Raw genomic sequence first — 23402 nt, forward strand, 5'->3', positions numbered from 1 at the left:
ACTATACCAAATAAAACACTACAATGCCTGCGATTTTAGTTGATTAATGCATATCACAGTCAATAAACAAGCATGCACCATGAGCTCTACAAAGTTGAATCGCATATTTGGAGCAGCATTATAATGGAAACTGAGCTTACATTCGTTTTTCTGTTGGAGTAGTAGCGGCATCACAATGAGGTCCACACTCACCGTTTTGCTTCAATCACTAGCACACCACGCAGCAGGAGATATATCAAGGCACGGGCTCCAGGCTCCCTTCACGTCGCTTGGCTTCACAATAGTTGAGGCACCATAGTTACGCTGTCTTCCTTAGCAACAATGCCTTGTCATTCTCCTCTCTTCGAGATAATCTGCAAACCACCACTCAGCAACATTCCCATTGTGATATCAATGTACCAAACGATGCAACATCAAAGTTATAATCCAATCTAAGAATGAAATTTGTCACGGGGAGAGGGTGTAACTTTACAAATTTTCTTGCCAAGATAATAGTGAGGACAAAATATTCATGAGAAGAATGACATCCCACGAAAATTTCAGGTATGAAAAAAATGACAAGAAAAACCGAAGAGGGAGAGCGAGCAAGGAAATACAAAGAAATCAGTGCACATCCCGGGAATCAAAGACCCTGTCAGAGATTTTCCAGACCACCATTTTGGAACGCAGCAATGCTAATGATAATAATAACAATGGAGACACTGAAGAGTACAACAGAGAGACGTTTCTTTGGCCGTGGCACTATCGACTGCAAGAGTTGTGAATGTGGTTTCGAAGGCGAAGAATAATGTTAGAGATTATGCAAATGACAGTATATAATGGGTAGCATTTAAATAATGGCAGCGTTTAATGGGCAGCAACTGTGGAGGGGGAAGTGGACAAACTGCAAAAAATGGCAAAAGGGAGTTACAAGACTAGAAGGAGATGCCAAAAATGGAGTTGGCTTTGATACCATGTCAGGTCAGGCTGTAACTCCACCAAATCAATTCATATTTCATTCTTTTAGGTTGGTCTTTATTATATACATGAGGGAGAGACTGTTCACTTCATCTCCCGATGACCGTTCATATTTCTTATTATTTATTTACATCAATTACATTTATTCACCCAATCCTGATGATTAGGTGTCAACAGGCTGCAACCACCCTCCAAAATTTTGGCTCGCATGCAAATTTTGAAGCCTACCTCAGACCCTTCGATCAATTATCATTGGCCACTTGTTGGTAAGCTGATGATTTCAAGCTCCCATCCTTGATTGTAAGAGTTGTTTGTGTTCTCTCTTTATGCAACATGTGGCATTTTTAGGCATAGGGGTTGTTGTTTGTCATGCAAAGGGAATGTTGTCGTGCTTCAATGGAATTGTGTGTGTATGAGTGGTCATCATCACATATACATGTTTCACACTCACCTCATGCACTCTTGTCATGAAGGTTGTTGCATTAAGAAAAGTATGTCCTATGTATTTTGGATGGTCTACCTTGTGTCACTAAGTGTCCGTGTGCGATAACAATCAAGTCCTATCATGTTTACATATGTTTCAATGATCTCACGCTTAGCCATTTTCTCAAGAAACCTAGCCTCATCTAGCTTCCCTAAAATGTGTGCTTTTCTTCTGCAACCATCAAGCTTCCTCCCTTACCTGCTAAAATCTCGCAGTGTAGAGAGACACCAACCCCCCATAGTAGTGATTTGAGCCTAAAAAATGTGCAGTGTTGTCCAGGTTTTCTTGTCGGTATTGCATGAAAAAACTACGCAGACAGGCCTACCAGGGCCTCATTCCAGCAGCAGTCACTATCCGTTGAAATTGCGCAACTCTACCTCTCGATGATTATAGGAAAAGGTGAAATGCTAAAATTGCTTCTAAGGAGTTGAGGAGAAGGACTAAGGAACCAAGTAATGGAAAATATCAAGGCTGCATGCAAACTTTGTCGGATGCATGATCATCTTGAGGGTAAGTATGGTAATTAAGGAACATATTTCGAAGTACACCTCTTATTTGAGTTTGCAGGACTACTTTTCATTATCATACGACCCTATCCTCAGTAAAATGCATGTGCACAAACACGAAAAGTCATCTTATGTGTTTCTTCTACATGTCTTGCTTCTTTTTCACTTGTTCAACCAGTTTTCATCTTTCACATGTTGATTTCTATGTCATGCTTGTGACCTCATTCTCGTAATGTTGAAGGTTGTGTTTGAGTTGTGTACACATCTATCGCACTCACACACAATGTTATATGTATTTTCGCGCAAGCGTCATTGCGTTCGTTCAACAATCTATCACAAGTGTCGCACTTGTCGCTCGCACCATCGGTCAATCACACTGAGTATATGATGTCTTGATGGTTTGAGGTGTCTTGTTGTTGAGTCATGTTGAGTGTGTATTTGTAAGGTCATGTATGAACACAAGTTCACTTGCCCATGCACTTAGTCATTTTCCTGAAATTCTGATGACTGGATCAATCTCCAATAGTTGGACCTTCATTGAGATGCATTGTGCAGTTTCGGCCCTGAATGATCATGTACTACTGCCCAGAATTGCGTAGAGCTTGAGGCTATCTCCGAGGAAGCCTACACGGTGCAATCTTGGAATCAACTAGACTGACTGTCACCCAGAACAATGAAAACTTTTCATAGCAAGCCATTTCAATCTGTGTTTCCTGCGCACATCAACCAAGTCTCCAGGTGGTCAACCGGAGAGTTTGACCAAAAAGTGACCCCAGGACTCACTCCCCAAAAAAATTGCATAAAATCTGCAAAGCTTGCCCACTTTGCTAACTGAAGAAACTGCACAGACATTCCAGACAGACATCATGTGTCTATCACTACCTCCATCAAAACATTGCGCATTTTTTCCATCCAGTCACCTAGTCAATCAGCCTGTTCCTCACCCGAAAAAATGTGGAGTTTTCATGAGAAATCACTGGGTTGCCTAACATCTCGCTTAGCTCAAAAAATGCAAAAGAATGTTCAGCAAGCCAGCCTCCCATTGATTGTGCAGTTTTTTCCAGCAAACTCCTGTTGCCAACTCCCTAGAAAAATTGCGCAATTTTCCAATGAGTCCTCCTGTAGCCCGATGCCAGCTCCTCGAAGAAATTGCATAGTTTTTTCTGCCAGTTCCCCCTCTGCTACCTTCACTGCCTCCTTGAAAAAATTGAATGTATCTTCCCTCTAGCTAAGCCAGATCCCACAGGTAGGCACTGCTGATTTGGATTGTCCATCTTCGTCTTCCAGTGACCTATGTGCAATTTTCACTAGTAGTGCTCAGAGCCTGCATCTTGGCTAGAAATCTATCTTGTGGAGTTTTAGAGCCTTGTCCTCTCTCCAGGTCACCTATATCTGAAATCAAATGTTAATGCATCATGGTAGGCTAGGAGATTTATGTATTTGATGTCATCTGATCATGACTAATTGCAGATATAGGTACATGGATGATACATGATGTGACGACGAATGGGATGAACAAGGAGAGCATGCTAGGAGATTCATTCACGAATGGATGTACAAGGAATGCATGCAAGGATATTTGCTCATGAATGGATGAACAAGGAATTCATGTGAGGATATTGTTTCCTGAATGGACGAACAAAGAATGCATGCAAGGAGATTTATTCGTGAATGAATGAACACATGAAGCATGTCGAAGTACAAGCGAAGGAGGAGCATGCATGTGGAAACATTAAGTGAACACCAAGACCATCAAAGACTTCACACACCTTTCCATGCAAAGATGAATCTATGATACACCAAGAGCACATCATCACTCAACAACATTGTAGCTCGACATGGACACCACCAACAGCATGAACATACCATAACTATCGTGTCGATTCGTGTCATGAGTCATCTCAGCCACATCACTACTATTGGCCATACTATTGTAATCAATGTAATGTAACTTGGAAGTCCAGGAGACCCACATGTAAAGTTGAAGAGTCATATAAAGTTGAAGATTCATGTAAGTCAAACACTCATGAGGGATGTTGAATAGTCACAAGGGTCAGTTTCACCCTTGGCTATAAATACCCCTCATTTGTACATGAAAAATACCTTTTCACCTTGCCTCCTCCCACATAGCATTGAGAGTCTGTAACCTTTTCTTTAAGGAGCGAGTAGTGGTTGCAACACCCCTCTATCGGGCTTAGTAATGTAATGGTGTACGAATGTGTCTTAGAACTTTCGCTTAATTCAGAAGCATGTTAATAGGCCATCACATTTTCACACATGTATTGTAATTTTTTGTAAGACTATTCTTAAGACACTTGTAATGCATGTTTCTTTAACCTGTGTTAAGACAGTTGAACTATTTTAGTTGTTCTAATACATATGCTTATGAAAATGTGTTATATAAGTTGTTACTGTTTTCTTGATCATGTGGGCTATCCCATCGGACACTCGATAGATTCATTCATGTAAAAATTTTATAACACTCGTCGCACTTGTGTGGACTATTCTATTGGGTGTCGTACATGTTATCTGTTTACTTTATGTTTGTGATTTCCGCATCTGCGTGGACTACTCTGCTGGAAGTTGTGTATGTCCTATTGTGTTGTGTGTCTCTAGAAGAGTTGGGATTATTCCCTTTCAACCTGAGATTCACTTCCACCCTCTCCCTCTACAGTGAAATAACTTTGACACAAGTAACACCAAGCACTCACCAGGCATGTGAACCTCGTTGTTTGAAGACAAAGAAGACCACTCTCACGTGCTGACAAGCAAGAGCTAAGGCATATCTTTAAGATAATGGAAACTGGACCATCGTACTAGATGGGACTCCTACACCAAACGGTGTGAGGTCTGTTTGGGACCTCATATCAGGGAGATCCCCTGAATGTTGGCGGGTCCAGCACCATCAACAGAATGGTAATGCATGTGTGTATAATTAAAATTCAAGTAACTCAAAAAGCATTTCAAAATTAAAAATATAAAAGTACATATGGGCTAAGGAAGATCAATTTAAGGTTTATTCCATATGGGCAAAGGAATAACAAATTATGGTTTATTTCATCATATGGTTGTAAAACATGTCAATGGAGTGCATTTTTGTAGTGCAAGTGTGCATTTTTCATGAAGGTGTGTGTATTCCTCTTTATGAAAACATGTAACCCCATGGAATTAGTATGAATTTTCAACTTCAAGCCTATATTTTCTTCATATCCTATTTTCATGTAATTTCCTAAGGTAAACACCCAATTACCAAAACAAGGCATGGATTTTTCTTCCTAGGGTGTCCATTTTTCATAATTGCTTTTTTCCATCCATTTTTACATATGCAATTATTTCTTTATGCATTTTTTTCATTTACAAGGAAGTTCATTATAATACATTTCATACCAACCTCATGATCTAATAATGTATTACCATTCATTTTCAATCTTCTTTCCAAACAAGCCATTCATATGACTAAGGAAGAATCAAATAGGGCTTACTTCATTATAGGTTTTTACATAATGTCAAGTGCATGCATTTTTTATATCACAAGTGTGAATTTATCCTTAGAAAGGTATGCATATTATTACTTAACATGTGAAAGATACATTACATGCATTTAACATGTATTTCACCAAAGGGTGTGCATTTTTCCTTAGCAAGCCATATATTTTCCTCAATTTCCTATTTCCATGAAATTTCAGAAGGATAGTGTGTATAATCTACATAGTTCATCTAAATATATGTATTTTAACTAAAAATATGATTTCAAGAAGTTACCATTGCAACTCATAATAGAAAGGCTTGCATTTTTCACTCTAAGGCATGAATTTTACAAAATGCCACATTTTTTTGCAACAACCACATAATTTTCAATTTGAGCATGCATTTTCTTCCTTAAGCATATTTATCTCTTCTTAAGGAATGTAACATTCAATAGACTATATATTCATTATATCATTATACAAAATTTACCATTGGGAGTGCATTTTCCTAAGGTGACCATGATTCACAATTTTCTATCTTTGTCCTACAACAATCTTTTTGGTATGCTTGCAAAGTAAAGGGTATTAGTGTTCCAATTACACAAACAAAGGTATAGGTAGATGTACAACTTTTCTAACCCTATAACTTGAGATTCTTCCTATAGGTATATAAAAAAAAATCAATTATAATTCTACATTCACAAATAAGTTTGTGCTTAGATACAAACATTCAACCTCAACTTTCTAACATCTAGGCATGAATTATATATATATATATATATATATATATATATATATATATATATATATATATATATATAGATATATAGATATATAGATATATATATATATATATATATATATATATATATATATATATATATATATATATATATATATATATATATATATATATATATATATATAGATGTGTATGTATATATATATATGTGATTGATTTTATATGCATCATCTCAACTTCCTATGGAACTCACTTTAATGCATCGATATCAAGCCATAGCAAAATCAGATAGATGTATTTTCTCTCCTAATATTTTTCACACGAAAGTCTTATAGAAAAACTATAATGATTTGGAAATTTTACTTGGAAAACTACTATATGATAGGCATGCCCATATATATTTATCTAATAGTTAACCTAGAACATGAAGGTCTTGGAAGGTTAACATTGGGTTTTTGAAAAGTTGAAGAAATGGGAAAACATGGTATTAGGTATAAGAAAATGTGGTATAAGATCAAAGTTTGAGCTGTAAAGAAATATCATGTTTGGATTCTATTTGATTATTTTTCTATTTTAGTATCAATTTTTATTTGGGGAAATATATTTTGATCCTAGTTTTTGGGAGTGGTACCAAGGAGGTCATTGGCAGGAGATCAATTTCTAGTTAGTAATTTTGTCTTTTGGTCATGTTTTTTTCACATCCTTGATATCTATCATTTTGATTTTGATTCTTATGTTTTATTTAAATTATGTTGTTGGAATTTGTCAGATAATAATTTAATCACATGAGTAACCAACACAAGAATTGAAAACTTCATCTATTGAACAAAACTATTGTAGTTAAGTGTGTCTGGTGAAGAATTCATATCTTTGTTATTGTTGGGCATGGAATCCCCCCAAGGGATGTTTTGGGGCTTGAAGCCAAAGTTTTGACCAAATATTGTAGTAAAAGCTCCAGAATTGCGGGCACAAGGCGCGAAAGTGTGATAGAGTCATAGGGTTGTCCGCCCTAGTTTTGTAATGTAATGTCAGCTGGACAGACATACCCATGGTCTGCGGAGCATGGGATTGTATAAATAGAGCGAGGCTCTAAGTGTAAAAAAAGAGAGAGAGATAGAGGAGCATGAGAAGTCTAAGTGGTTGAGTCAAAGTGTAGAGTGTGTCTGTGGGTCGTAGAGTAGGAGAAGGCTCTGTAGCTGTGTGCGTAGAGGCCTAGTAGTCCGCATCTAAGTGCGTGGACCCCTGCAACTAAGTGCGCAAGGCAAGTCAAGTCTGTAACCGTGGAAAGAATCAATAAAGAGAAGTTTTACTATAATTCTTTGTATATGTTCTTGGGTTAATACATGATTGATATAATTTGAAAATATATTGTTTATTTACTGCCCACACCTATATGAAGGTTCTATGTTGTTAAGTATAACTTAAAGCACACAAGTAGGCAAAGATAATTAAATAATATTGGAATATAAGCAAGGTTTTGGGTAATAATGCAGAGTGTGGCATACAACCCCTGGGTAGGGCTACACGAAGGCAGTATATCAAGCCGTGAGGAACGAGAAAGTGCACGAAGAAACCTTCACACAAGGACAAGCTATGGACCAGTCAAACTCATCAGACATATCCATGGTGTGCAAACCTAGTTCTAACACCCTCCCATACTACTTCGGGTGAGACCCCAGTCCACGCTCCACGGACTGTTGCTGAAAGGGCCAGTAGTACCAGGATTTGTTTAGCTAATTAACTCTAAACCTGGGCCAGGCTCCAACAAGCTAGCAAATGGTTCCATTGTTGGGACTGAGATCTGCATAGAGATGTCTGATGTCATATCACTAGAATCCGACCAAGAAATGAATTGAAGAGTGGTTGGATAGAAATATTCATGATTTCGTGGTGCAGGAAAACAAGAATCTGCGACTGTCAAAGGAAGAGTGGTTAGATTGCTACTTGTACATGGAGATCCATGAAATTTTCTTTGCATCCTTCCCTATTGAGTTATACGAGTGGATCGCAAAGCTAGCAGATAGCCAAGGAAGGTGTAAACTCGACAAACCTATTGTGTGGACTCTAGAATTGATGCATAGACTAGAAGCATCGGAAGATAAGATCGTGTGTGTTGTCGATCACTAGCTAGATCGAATCATAGGAGGGTTCGTCACCGAATTCATGGTAGATACTTCGGTCAGCTATAGCGAGGCAGAACGATGCTTCCTCAAGGGACCGCGAGGTAAGTACATTAAATCCTTGAACACTTGGATTAAAATTCTACTGTGTGAAAAGCAAGTTATGCAAATAATTGATGTTTGGGGCTACATGGAGTGGGATGATCTACAGAAATGAAGGTGGCACAGAACTAGAAACTAGCCCCTTGATTTCACCTCCGCGAGGAGGCGAAGATGAGCTCGCGAAGGTTTCACCAAGAATTGTGATCAATTTAATAAAGATAATTCCACACATACCACCACTATCCACCCCACCACCAGTTTCACCATCTTCACCCTTGACTTTGCCCATACCACCTCTGCCACCACCGTGAAGCAGTATGGCTAGTGCGATAAAGCTACTAATGTTGAAGGGAGTAGGGAATGAAGATCTGGACCAATTTTGGTTTGTGGTAAAAGCTATATGGGAAGCACAGGGTGTCATGGATGATGATATAAATAAGGCGACATTGGTCAGCACTCTACAGGATCGCACTCTAACCTAGTACATTAAGCATTCCAATGACAATCTGAATGCAGGGATAGTGGATATTCAAAGTGCGCTAAACAAAGAATTTAGCAGGCCAAAATCAGAGGCACAGTCAATCATTGAATTCAAGGAAATCACAATGCTACCAGGCAAAACCCTGTGGGAGTTGGATCAAATACTGAAGTGCACAATTCGCAAAGCGAACATGACCTTAACAGATGGGCAACACTGCGATTGGTTTGTAGCCTCGTTAACACCACATCTGTGGAATGCACTATCGCAACAAAGGCTAACCACTTAGGTTGAGGCTTTGGAGGTCACGATGAGATTGCATGAGACGTCGATACAAGATCCTCACCTGGGAGTCCAGTAGATTCACGCACAGTTGAAAAACTTGTGCCTAGAGATGTAGAGTTTGAAACAAGACAGGAAAACTCGTCCGGAATTACACTACGAGGTATGGTGCATAAAGTGCAAGGGCCAAGGGCACGACAAGGACCACGGCCTAGTGTTCATGAATTACCTCATAGGAGGAGGACTAATGCCATTGAGATTGGAGGCATAAGTAGGGCCAAGTGCAGTGCTTGCATTATGGTGCACGATTTTTCAGATAGGAGGAAAACATGTTACAGATAACTGCCATCTACTACAGAAGTATACACAGAATTCCTAGCAGTTGTTCTGTAATTTCTGTAGGTTAATAGGACATGATGAGCACACTTGTAGAAGTTATGAACTGATAATGGATTAGACTCATACCTACAGAGTCCAAGCTGAAACACGAGCCCTCGATCAAAATGCAGGAATGGCACGTACTGGATTTCAAGGGCTTAAATGAGGTGGAATGGGACGAGGAAGAGGTCGTGAATAGCTGATATGTTATAATTGTGGAGCGTCGGGGCATTATGCCTGTGATTGTACAAATCCGACGAGACCATCATGCTTATATTATACGCAGTTTGATCATGAGATGGAGGATTGTCCCACACTGATAGTGAGGTTACGCAATAAAGGAGCACTCTAGCCTCCCTCGACTTAGAACCTGCAAATGATGAGGTCTGAGTCACGCGAGGAAGACCCCAATGTAAATATCGTGCTCTGAAGTGGTATTACGATAGGGGATGACAAAGGCAAGCAGCCTGAAGAAAGTACCTGAGTTTGCAAAGCCCCAACAAAGGAACTAGAATTTGATTTGGAGCGCACTAAGGAGACCTTCATGGAAGCTAAGAGGAGCTCCATGGATGCCTCCACTTCAGGAAGTAAAGATAAAATGGAGCCAGAAATGGACCAATCAATTCTCACTACATTCTTAGAGACATGCATGAAGCTGTTGCACGACAGTAAGGCTATGAAGGGGCTGCAAGAAATCATAACTAGATGTGTTGGGGCCACGCCAAGAGAATTGCGCATAGTCCAAAAGCTCGAGAAGCACACGACGCGAACAGGAAGGGAGATGAGATTGACCACGCAGATCGGGGACTATGAGATGGACCAAGTGATTCTGGACCTAGGGTTGGACACGAACGTCCTCCCAAAGCAGACATGGGAACACATGGGCAGGCCTGCGTTGCAATGGTCTCCTATCCAATTGTGAATGGTAAACTAGCAAAAGGTCCTACCTATGGGGAGATTGCAGGGAATCACACTAGATATCGAAGGAGCGAGCATGCTAGCAGATTTCAAAGTGATAGATATTGTTGATGATAACAATCCCTATCCTATGCTACTGGGAATAGATTGGGCCACTGACATGAATGGAGTGATAAATCTAAATAAGCACAAGATTATTTTTGACAAAAAGTCACTGCGCGTAGTCGTACCTTTAGACACTGCAGAAGGATCTCACTACACAGAGCTAGTGCACGACTACGACAGTAATGATGATCTAGACTGTATCTACAAGATAACTATGCACAAGAAAGACTGGGTAAATCCAACCACGGATGGCTGAATATCGTGGAAGCACGAAAGCTCCTATACATCAAATTCTGACGAAGAGATAGAACAATGGCAGAACCGATTACACGAGGTAACTATGCTCAACTATAACATGATGACAAGGTCGTTGCGCTACATAGCAATAGAGGTAAGAGATCTACCTACGTATTACGAGTTGGGTGAGGTGGATGATTTCCTGAAAAAATTTGAAAAAGAAGTGTTGGAACATTAGTGTTTCAACGCTCTCAAATGGGTACTGAGAGCTACACCCACAAGACGGTGGGGTACGCACCAAACAAGTTTCGAGGACTGGCATGAATGCAGAAGGATGATGCTCATGCGCTTTTGGAAGCCTCAGGTGTAATCGAAAGATAAGTATGACAGATTAACCATCCCACGCACTTACCTTTCCAAGTGGATACAAGCATATGGTGTGAAGCCTACAGGAATGCACACAGTACTTGCGGTAGGAGAAATGAGTGGTAAGTAGGTGCGGCCAAGGCAATGGCGCGAATGACCTCTACGGTTGGGACCACAAAGTATGGAAAGACCAAGTGCGCAGAAGAATATCCATGTAGAAGTGTTTAACAAAGTACATGAGGTGCTAAACAAGGTCCACAAGGTGAAGCGGACTAACTGGGACCTATGCATACCAACTGTTCTCTAGGCTTATAGGACTGTGTGCAAAAAGCTGACCACATAGGCACCACTAAGGATGGAGTATGAAGCAACCGCAGTAAGCCCTATAGTACTTTGGGAAGTTAGACTGCGCCTGACAACCCTAATAGATACTCTGGTTCGCAGAAACTTGGAAGCAGAAATCCAACAAGGAAATATTAGACTCCAAGAACTTGAAGAAGAAAGGCTACGATTAAGGAAGAAAAGTGCTCTGGTGAAATCGGAAGTTAGAAATATGGAGGATGAGATAAAGGAATATTTTTCTTGGAAAAAAGACTAGGGTTGAAAGGCTGGATGCATACAATCACGATGACAAGTTTAAGGCCTATTGCCCCGAATTGATTAGTATCATGCCTTGGCTTGGACTACACATTGCTAAGCATAGTAACCAGGGTAGCATGTTGAAGATAGTAAAGTGCACGAGGGTGACCGTAACAATAAAAGGTGGGTATTCTCCAAGAAACATGAAGGATGATTGGATGAAAATTTTCACGGGTGGTGTGACCACCTGACTGGCCAAAGGAAGGACAGCCTTAGCGCTCCGGGTAGTTGAAAGGGAGAGCGGGACTATAAACTATTCTACCCAGGAGCTATGCGATGTTGGAGCTGCGTGCAGAAAAAAAAGAGCCACAAGGTTTGCGACTACGCACAGGGGGTTGCCCTGCCATGCGGGTTGACAAGAAAGTGACTATTGAAGTCACTATTCACAATAGGATGCTCGACTTGAGGCCAAATGGAGCGGGCGGTAGGCATTTAAGCCATGATTTATGGGCAAGATTTGGAAAAATTTGCACCAAGGGAGCATTAATGAACCTGATTTTGGGGAATGGTCGAATTCAAATTCAAAAAGCGTTATAAAATACAAAGGGATGCCTAGCAAACAACACTTGTTCATTTGTGAATTCAACAATTGTGCATAGCCCTGATTGTTGTGTGTCGAGCATTGATTGAGCCCCTTATTTTGCCAGTGCTAGATTTCTGGACCGATACGATGGCAACAACTGAGGATGTTATGGAGATAACCAAAATGACCACTGGAGAGGCCGTGTAGGCTCTAGCTATGGGAGATACTCCGGAAGGTGCCGGGATTGTGGCAGAAATCTCGAAATCACCGTGCACGCCAAGACCCAAGAAGGAAAACAAGAAATGGTTCCCGTACCTGTGTTCCCGTGAAACCCGCCACGCACCAAAGTGTCAATGGAGGAGAAGGGGAAAGCTGTCACCATAGAGAAGGATGAAGAAGAAGAAGATTTTGAGGATCTTATCATCGCAGAGGATGAGGATGAAGGCATGGAGCAGGACACTCAGCCTGCACACCCCGCGACAAAATTGCCCGCCTCTGCCCCCCGTGAAAAGGGAAGGCGAAAGTGACCAAGTACCTGGATGAGACCAAGAGCTCGCTCCAAACCCCATTCCTCCCATATTACATTATTTTTTAGGGTACAGACCTGGGGCTGGTGCTGAGCCTAAAATTTGAAGAATGGGACCTCATTGACCAGGAGAGTTCCCTCACCTTGAGACCAAGAACCTCATGAAGCCCAAACAGAACACCACGGTGGGGGTGACAGAATTAGAGCCATGGAAGTGGTTGCGCAGAGTGGAAAAGGCTGGGCTACTGAACCTACTCTCAGCTCTGGGTGTCGCACTTCCACCGTGCCCCAATAACCATTTTCTTCATGAGGCAGCTACTTTACCTAGTGCATGATGGGTGTTTGTGGCTAGGGGAGCCGATCCCCATCACGACAGACTTGATTCATTGCATCTTCCAACTTCCATGTAAAGGAGAGGACCCCATGGACATATCAGAAGGGAAAGGCAATGACTTGGCCATTGCAGAGGCCATGAAGAAAAAGTACAAGCTAGAAAAGAAGAAGAGGGGATATGCCATCTCCAGCATCAAGGAGAAAGCAGTACGCGTGGTGACACAAATCCTAGTAGGAAAGGTCATGCACAAGTGTCGCGCAGACAAAGTACCCGTTCCAGTGGTAGCACTAGCTGAGCAGTGCATGGAGGGGGTCTAGTTTAACTGGTCTGAGTTCCTCTACAAGGAGTTTTTAGAAAATTTCTATGAAGCTCATGAATAGGGCAAAATGTTCCACTATGCATGGCTTCTGCTGTCCATAGTGCTCATGGCTGGGGAATTGTCGGAGGATATTCAATTCCCCATAATTGACAGGGATTTACTAAAGGCCGTGAAGTACACTTCGCTCTGGATAATAAAGGATGCTAAGAGGATCCGCAATAGTAAAATCTTTTGGGTGTTCATGGAGACGAACCTCAGAATGGGGATCAACCGTAAGCCACAGTTGTCACCCACTGTTTACAACAGTCTATAGAGTTATAGAATTCAAAGTGGGCATGCATAACATTTATATAAGAGCACGCAAGGACCTGGCTAAATAGTGGACAAAGCTACCTTTCGTAGCCATAGACGATATCATTTTCAATGTACTGGAGGCATGGCCGCTAGAGTGGCACACCCCAGACATCGTAGAAATCGAGAAGTCGGTGGCACAAAGAAAGAAAGATGAGGCCAAGTTGTGCATCACACAGTTAGTTGAAAAGCAAAGGAAGGAAGCAGTAGTAATAAAAGTGTAGATGGCGCGGGGCGTGGCATAGAAAGTAACTGATTAGGAAAAGGTCATAGCAGCAGTAGCACAAGAGGCAATCACGAAGGCGAGCGAGGGCCAAACGATGCCTTCGCAGGGTAAGGAAGCAGAGGAAGCAGAGATAGAAGAGGGAGGCATGGACCCATGAACTGCGTCGATATAGCTAAAGTGCCATCACCCAATAGAGTGGGCAGGGTCATGTAAGACGGTCAAGGCATCAAAATTGTCTATTGACCTGATCACCCTAACCAAGGGTGATCTACACAACATTGGCAAGATGTCACGCAATGTCACCAATGAGGCTCTCCAATATTTCATGCAGGAGAACTAGATTGTGTTGGGGGACCTCAGAGTGTAGTTGTAGGAATTACAGTTGTGCCCTCCTTAGGTTGGTACCCTTTGGGCCAGCCTCACAGTCAGCTCAACAACAATAGAGCAAATGTTGTGCACGTGGATGACGAATACCATAGTGCTTCCGAAAGGAGCACTAGTGACATCAAATGAGGCTGACAGGCCTACAGTTAGCACATTGAAAGGTCTTGGTCTCAATATGGTTGCACTTCTATGAGAGACCTTATATGCTTTATAGGATGGGATAACTACAAAGCTTCGCGCTATGGAGAGTCGCGTACTGCAAGTCCTTAGTGAGTAGAAAATCAATATGGAACAACTGGGCTTGCAACGCGATGAAGTGGTGTCGCAGAATCAACAGTTGGTATAAGAGATAAACAATGCTTTCCAAAGCATCCTGGAGGTGGCCATCCCAGCAGACATACCAGCAGAAGCACAGATCCACAAGTTAGCAGTAGGGGTCCGCAAGGCAACGGAAGAAATAACAAAGGTTCAGCTGGAGCTGAACCTTCAGATCGCCAAGCTGCAGTTAAAGGTGCAGCCGTCCACCCCTCCAAAAATCAGAGAACATCACATTAGTGTTATCATAGCTGGACTGGACGAGATTGGAGGTCCAGTGCGAGACTGCACCAGTATGTTGGAAAAAATCACTTGAGGTCCTCTCAAACCTATAGGAGCACCCCAATATCGAGCTCTTAGAGACAGAGGTGTGATAACTCCAACGACAGTATGATAGTGTCTGAGGAACTGTGCAGATGGTGGTCCTCACTTAGAGGCTTGTGCGGATGTAGCAGGATAAAGTGTTGAAGGAGCAGGTGGACGTGGCATGACATAAGGAAGTAGTCTTGAAGGCACGTGTTCAACCTTGGATCGACGAGGCCTTCACCATCACGGCAAAAATCGAAGGCAAGCTCACACACATGCACAGGATGCACGTACTAATGTAGAGAAGTACTCCCGACACAGAGGTCTTGGAATAGCGTAGGCAGCAGATCCAGCAAACAGTAGCTCAGTGCGTTGATGACCTCCATGAAGTTCGAGAACAGTTGGAAGGACTCTGTGCAAAGATCATCGCGCCAACAGAGTGACTCAAGGGTGAGTCACGATGTTTTTGTTGGGGCCTTTTTGGGCATGGAATCTCCCCAAGGCATGTTTTGGGGCTTAAAGCCCAAGTTTTGACCAAATCTTGTTGTAAAAGCTCCGCGAATTGGGGGCGCAGGGCATGAGAGTATGATAGAGTCATAGGGTTATCCACCCTAGTTTTATAATGTAATGTCAGCTAGATGGACCTACCCATGGTCCGCGAACCATGGGATTGTATAAATAGAGTGAGGCTCTAACTATAAAAAGAGATAGAGAGATAGAGGAGCATGAGAAGTCTAAGTGGTTGAGTCAAAGTGTAGAGTGTGTTTGTGGGTCGTAGAATAGGAGAAGGTTCTGTAGCTGTGTGCGCAAAGGCATAGTAGTCCGCAGTTGAGTGAGTGGACCCCTGCAGCTGAGTGCGCAGGGCTAGTCGAGTCTGCAACCATGGAAAGAATCAATAAAGAGAAGTTTTCCTATAATTTTGTGTATCTGTTCTTGGGTTAATACATGATTGATATACTTTGAAAATATATTGTTTATTTAGTGCGCGCACCTGTATGAAGGTTCTATGTTGTTAGGTATAACTTAAAGCACGCAAGTAGGCAAAGATAATTAACTAATATTGGAATATAAGCAAGCTTTTGGGTAATAATGTAGAGAGCAACACATAGCCCCTGGGTAGGGTTGTGTGAAGGTAGTATATCAGGCCGTGAGGAACAAGAAAGTGAGTGGAGAAACTTGCGCACAGGGACAAACTGCGGACTAGTTGAACTCATCAGACATCTCCAGGGTGCGAAAACCTAGTTCTAGCACCCTCCCATACTACTTCGGGTGAGACCTCAATCTGCACTCTGCGGACTGTTGCCGAAAGGGCCAGTAGTACCGAGATTTGTTTGGCTAATTAATTCCAAACCTGGGTCAGGCCCCAACAAGCCAACAGTTCTCTTTAAATCTTTTGAAAACAAGTATTTTGAATATATACCAATCTAATTTAATGATTATATTTTAAACTCTACCCAAGAACCGATCATAAGTTGATTTCTCTAGATATAATGAAATGAAATTAATTATCTTCATCATTGTATATCTAGTGCAACTTAAAATAAAGTTATGGTATATTTATTTATCCATCTTATACTCTCTTTATCAATCTATCTATCAAATCTTGGTATTCTCTTTATCAATCTATCTATCAAATCTTGGTGTGAAAATTTTTATTTGTAATTAAACTAAAAAAATTATTTTAATAATGAAAAAGGAAAAATAAAAAAATTATATTATTTACTCCTTTATCCCTTCTTTTCATTACTTGAACTTGGCTCTTGAACTCAAGAGAGTTCTCATTTTTTTTAAAGTATTATCCAACTCATCAGATTTATCTATAATTCAAGTGTCCATGACACAAGTTTCTCTAATATTTCATCCACCCATTATCTTAATCATTCATCTTATCATTTATCTTTACATTCCACCCATTCTCTTAATCCTTTATCTTATCGATTAACTTTGAATTATGCATTTTCAATGGAACACAATGCCTCCTTTGAAATTTTTGAGTTCCTCATGATTCCTACCATAAAAAAGTGTGTCGAATATTTGTGATTAATGCAATCTATAAGGCTATTTATTACTATGATAGGCGTCCCCTATTGGAATTAGCTACTTTAATCCATTTTCTAATTAATCTTTTTTATCTGATGGTCTAAACTGAAAGATGCCTGTATATTCTCACTGTTGCCACTCCATCAATGGATGGAATTCACACCATTAACTTCCATTCATATCTAAATGACATGTTTAAACCCTACTTAAATTAATTTTTTATAAAACATGATTAAAATTTTATTGTGCCTATTGTTCATAACCACGTATCATAATTACTAGAAATAAATTTAAAAAAAAATGCATTGAAATGTTATTATAATGATTCACATTCAACCATTTGCCAAGTGTAATATTCACTCCATTACGTGCATCCGTCCCTATGCATTCCTTTGTGAAACATATGTGGAGTTGGATGTTAAATGTAGTGGATGAATTAGTGGATGATAAATGGAAAAGTGTAGGAAACACGCTAAGGTTTTGTGCCTACTTCCTTGAAACAATTAGTTGTTCATATTCTCCCAACAAAACAAACTCAACACAACTTTCATTATGTTTATAATGTCATAAATCGAGTTCAATTTCATGACTATTGCAAATATTGAGATTTCCATTTCATATGTTAGATTTGATTGACAAATTCACTCATGTTTGATTTGATAGACAGGTTTTCCAAGTTCAAGGCTTGGAGTGCGATATTATTTTTTCTTGGTCATTCTTTATTGTATAATTCCTGGATATGATACATTTTTTTAATGTATAATAATTATTCTTTATCTCCTTCAACTTTAAGTTTGGTTCTGCATGATTATAAATTAGGGTTTTGTGCTCAGTTTTAATGTGGATCATTCACATAAACTACTGGATCGCAACAAGCGAAACTTTCATTGCCTTTTTGTGTCAATGATTTTCTATTCTCAACCATGGTCAACCATGGTATATTGTCACACTATGACAAGGTTTATCTCAAAACAAAAATCAACCATGGTTGTTGAGGAAAATTAATTACCTATCATTTAATTGTCAACCTGGGGGTTTCATAAAACTTGTGAAGAGTGCATGCACTGTATATGCTAGAAATTAACTTCCAAGTTAGATCAACCTAACTATGAAACCAAATAACGACAAACCAAGTTCACCTATTCTAATTCAACAATCAATTCAAAATAATTTATAGTACAACGCGCAGAATTGAAACTACATGAAATGAAAGAAAAAACAATCATTCTTAACCTCTCACACAAGAAAAGATATGAAAGAAAATAAAAACAATTTCTCTTAACTTCAAGATAGGAAAGAAAATAAAAATAATTGCTCTTAACCTCTAGGTAGAAAGAAAACAAAAACAATTACTCTTAACCTCTCACACAGGAAAATATATGAAAGCAAATAAAAATAGTTGCTCATAAATTCTAGATTTGAAAGGAAAAAAAACAATCGCTCTTAACCTCTACGTAGAAAGAAAATAGAAACAATCACTCTTAACCTCTCACATAGAAAAAAAGATATGAAATAAATAAATCTTAATCCATGAAAGCAATAAATCTTAATCTATGAAAAACAGTAAACCTCACACATTATAGGTGGCCAATCCAAAAGCATGAGGGATGGAAAGTTGAGAGGCTCCAAATGCAATCATAACTAAATAAAAGTGAACATCACTCATGAGCATGGTGCCAAATCCAAATTCTATATTCAAAACATGAGCATTTCCCCAACTTTACACATGCCTTTGAAAGGAGGAGGCTATCCTATTTATACAAAAACATAAGAAGATACCTCATTAATGGAGGTCCAATATTCTCTCCCTAGATCCCTAGAAAGTCTCATACAGTTACAACTCAAATAGATAATGATGAGACACATATCCTCTTTGACCTTTATTCAAATATTCTTCCATATCTTGAAGGGAATTCGAATTTGAGGATTGGAGGCCACATAAGGGTGCCTTGGAAGCTTCCAAATGACCTACACATGTCATGAAACTAAAGCCACTTTTAAGTATTAGCAAGTATATGTTTTTTTTCTAAGTTTTAACCTTTTAATTCACTTATAATACTAGAAATCATTAACTATTAGAAAACACAAATGGAACCCATATAATTATAAAAATGGAGGCTAATGAAAGATTATATGGTCATGGAGTTGCGACATGTGAGTGAAATGGTGGCGATAAAGGTGAAAGTGGATGATATTTTGAATACATTTTGGAGACTCTACATTCCCCCCAACTGACATTATTGCATGTCCTCATGCAATCTACTGCATTGTTTAATCATGATTTTCTTTTGAATGAGCTTGGCTTATATCAATTGTCCTTAAACTTTGCATTTGTCAATTTCATTTCTTTTTGCAAAGTATTCCTTGTCATACATTGAATTGCAACATGTTTGGTTGGTTCTTGTGTGACAACCAAATCTTAATTGGCATTGGTTCTTGTGTTTCAATACCTTGTTTCTTTTTGTTGCAGCAAGATTCATTGAACATATTTAAGAATGGATCTTTAAATCAGCCATATAATATGCTCATAATTTAGGCATTTATTTTCAAATCACATAACTTTTGAACCATAATTCAATCATAATTGATTAGGACAAGTATGTTAGGATGAAATGAAGTGATATGGATGTGATAATAAATGGATGTCCCTTCCTCCCAACTAAAGGTGTTTACGTTTTTTTTTCAAATGAGAAAGGAAATATGGTGAAGTATTAAACCACTCACAATCATAAAGATGGGAGTGTTGCTACCCCTAGTAATCCACAACCTACAAGGTTGAAACCACAACAATTGGAAGAAAAAAGAGCAAAAGGGCTTTGTTACAGTTGTGATATCAAATACACTAAAGGTCATAAGTGTGCTGAGAAGAAATTATTTTACATAGATTGTGAAGAGGAGGAAGAAAAGGAACAAGAAACATCAAAAGAAGAGTATATACACTAGGAACAAACCCTAGAAAAAGACAAAATGAATCCGACCATATCTTGTAATGCATTGGCTAGAATTACCACTCCTTAAACTATCAAGATAGAATGGCATATCAAGAAGAAAAAGGTAATAGTGTTGATTGATTCAAGAAGTACCCATAATTTTATTCACTGTAAGATAGCCAAGGAGTTGAATTGCTTCCTATATCCACCACCAAAGTGTCAAGTGATGGTTGCAAGTGGAGGAACCATAAATTTCTCAGGAAAGTGCCATAATCTCAGGCTATCCATGGGAGAATATGTATTGAATAGCCCAATGCTTTCCATTCCAATGGGTGGTTCTAATGTTGTACTAGGAGTACAATGGCTACAATCCTTGGGTACAATAGATTTTAATTTTCAAGAACTTTTCATGAAATTTTATTTATAAGGAAAAGAATTTGAATTAAGGGGTATCACAGGGAAACTGGAAAAGATAATCAGCTCTAACAAAATAGGAACAATTGCACAATTATGTTCACTAGAGGTTCCCACATCGAAATAATCCATTTCTCCATATCTCCAAGAAGTCTTGGATAATCATTCCAAGGTATTTGAGACTCCCAAAGGCCTCCCACCTATTTGTGATCATGATCATGCTATTAATTTGATTCCAAGAAGTGTTCCTCCAAACTTCAGGCCTTACAGATATCCCTATGTCCAAAAGAGTGAAACTGAATGTATGGTTGCAGAAATGCTAGAGGCTGGTATAATTCAACCCAGTCAAAGTTCTTTCTCTGCTCCAGTAGTATTGGTTCACAAGAAGGATGTTGGGTTGCGTTATATTCTTTCCACGACTAGCCCATGTAGTTAACTGGCGGGTTAGAGGGGGGCCGAAGCCCCCCCTTCATTGCACTAATTGCGTAGCAGGGGGTTCACAGGGGATTTGAGGGGTGCAGGTAACCCCACTCTATGGGGTCCAGGGCAGCGCCCCTGAAAATTTTTCTTTTGGACACTATATTAGGTTGGGTGGACCTACCTATGGTTTTGTGCATGATTTTTCGCACATGGTTTTTGACGTGATGGTTTTCAGTCCATGGTTTTGGACGTGATGGTTTTTGGTCCATGGTTTTGGACGTGATGGTTTTCGGTCCATGGTATTGGATGCTTCGGCATGTATAAATATGTATTGTAACATTGAAAGGAACATAATGAAAAAATCAAGTTGTTACTCCCAGTTTTGGGATCCAGGGGAAAATCTCTGTGTATATGTGTTTTATGTGTTATGCTCTCGCATTGTTTAATTTCCGTGTTTTAGAATTCGTATGCAGGTAAATTTCTGTACGGGGTTAAAACCTACACTTGGTATCAGAGCTATTTTGGCTTCAAGGGGACGCCTTTGTTGCGGATGGTTTTTGCTCGGGCCTGTGGTAGACCGTGTTCAGTGGGAGATCTGTGGAATCGATTTTGGTGGTGAAAGAGGATGGTGAGCAGTGGAAAGATAGAGATCGAGAAATTTAATGGTCAGAGTTTTGAGTTATGGAAACTCAAGATGGAGGATATGTTGGTGGATAAAAATAAGAGGGTAGTGGTAGACCCAAGTACTAAACCGACGGGAGTGTCTGATGAAGAATGGAAGAAGTTCGATCGAAAGGCTAAGAGCACAATATGATTGTGTGTCTCAAATTCAGTATTGTTGAATGTGTCATGGGAAGCTATGATGAAGGCTGTGTGGGACAAGTTAGGGACTTTGTACTAATCTAAGTCTCTGGTGAATAAACTGTTCCTACGGAAAAAGTTGTATAACCTGAGGATGAAAGATGGAGACATAGTGTTATAGACAAATTTGTGCCTTACAGCAACAAGCATGAATTGTCAATAATCCAAGGGATCCAAAGTTCCCTAAACATGATGTTCCTACCCCTAGAGGAACAAGGTCAGCAAACCAACAGCTCTCAGATCAGTTCTCCACCTGAAAACACTCAAAAACAAGCAATCTTGAAATCAAAGCAGGTGCTCCACTAGGCTTCTGCGCTGAAACACAACTCCTCCATGGTGTACCTGCATTGCAAAGCAGGTAGAACAAAGGCCACCTGCGTTGAATGAGTTTGGACATGTGGCACACTGAGTCATTGCTCTGGAATCTTCCAAAAATGACACTTGGATCAGGGATTTCGCCTTGTGATGAGTCAGAGGCTCTGTTTCTCCAAGTGGAAGCAAGGTTCTCCAAGTGGACTCAAGAACTGAAGATCAACTAAAGATTAACTGAAGAGAGAGAGGACACAAGGCAGCTACACATCAGTTGCAAGCTGACTCATCCTTTCTCAATTCATCTATATATTGAGCTCTCTCCTATGAGCTCAGGAGGCTGGAATTTTGTGCAAAGTAATAATGTGCTGTTGGTTTCACTATAGAACTATTGGGTGATTGTTTGAGAGAGGTGAAGAGGAGAAATTCTTTCTGCTGGGAGGTGTTGCTGGGTTGGAGCCTTCAATGGTTGTAATACTCTCAGAACCTTTACTTCTTCATTAATAAAAGCTATTGAGGTTCTTCTATGTGCTCTTGTTTCAATAATATACTGTGATGATTGCATGTTTGGTTTACACTAATCCATGAACCAGTTATGATTGCATGCCTCTTGTAGTTTCCTTCTTTGTTATTTTGCAGGATCTCATTGTAGCTGGGCAAGCAAAAGAACAAGGAGCTAGGAGCAAGCGGCCAAAGAGAGGAGTTTGGATTCGACATTAAGCGCAAGGCAACGGTTAGTGCATTTCTCCATTCTCTTTTGCTTTCATAAAGAAGTAAATCTTAAGTAGTTTGTTTTACAGTTGTTGCTAAGGAACTATCACCCTTAGAGTGGGATAGGGTCATCCGAGTCAGATACTTTTCCCTAGAACAAACTGGCGACTCCGCTGGGGATCGTATCCGTTTGATTGTGTTTGTAGTATCTTGCTATTCATTTCCTGAACAAAAGAGTACCAAATCGAAAAGCTTTTGACTATATCAAAAGCGAAGTAGAGGGCAGCTACTCTGGCTTATTTCTGAGCAAGTTCATGATTTGAAGAGCTGATCTACAAGGATCTTTGTAAGCTCTTAGTGATAGCTTTTCACCTTCCTAATCATCCCTTTGAGTGTGCTTGACTGATTGATTCTGATTTGAGCAAAAACTGTGCATTTTTTAGAAAATTATGACCCGGAAACTGTGAAAACGCAACTTTCGTTTTCCAAAGCAGGTAGTACACAGGCTACCTGCTTTGCAACGCAGGTCTCGAAGGGGCTACCTGCGCTGAGAGCCAGACTGGCTGTGCAGCACCTGCGTTGGCCCAAATTTGCCTAGTGCATTTGGGGTTTCCTCCCTTTTTCTTGCCTGTTTTCACTATTGATTTGGCTG

The 23402-nt window shown here is 40.0% G+C and overlaps 1 pseudogene; it reads left to right on the top strand.

The window, feature by feature from the left end:
* The first annotated feature begins 836 nt into the window (after positions 1–836).
* The window catches only part of LOC149138794 (uncharacterized), a 30438-nt pseudogene continuing 7872 nt past the window's right edge, over positions 837–23402 (top strand).

The sequence above is a fragment of the Pinus tabuliformis genome, chromosome X (genome assembly GCF_031772625.1).
Source record: "Pinus tabuliformis cultivar Carrire ecotype Pingquan chromosome X, CPIR1, whole genome shotgun sequence".
Taxonomy (NCBI): Eukaryota; Viridiplantae; Streptophyta; class Pinopsida; order Pinales; family Pinaceae; genus Pinus; species Pinus tabuliformis.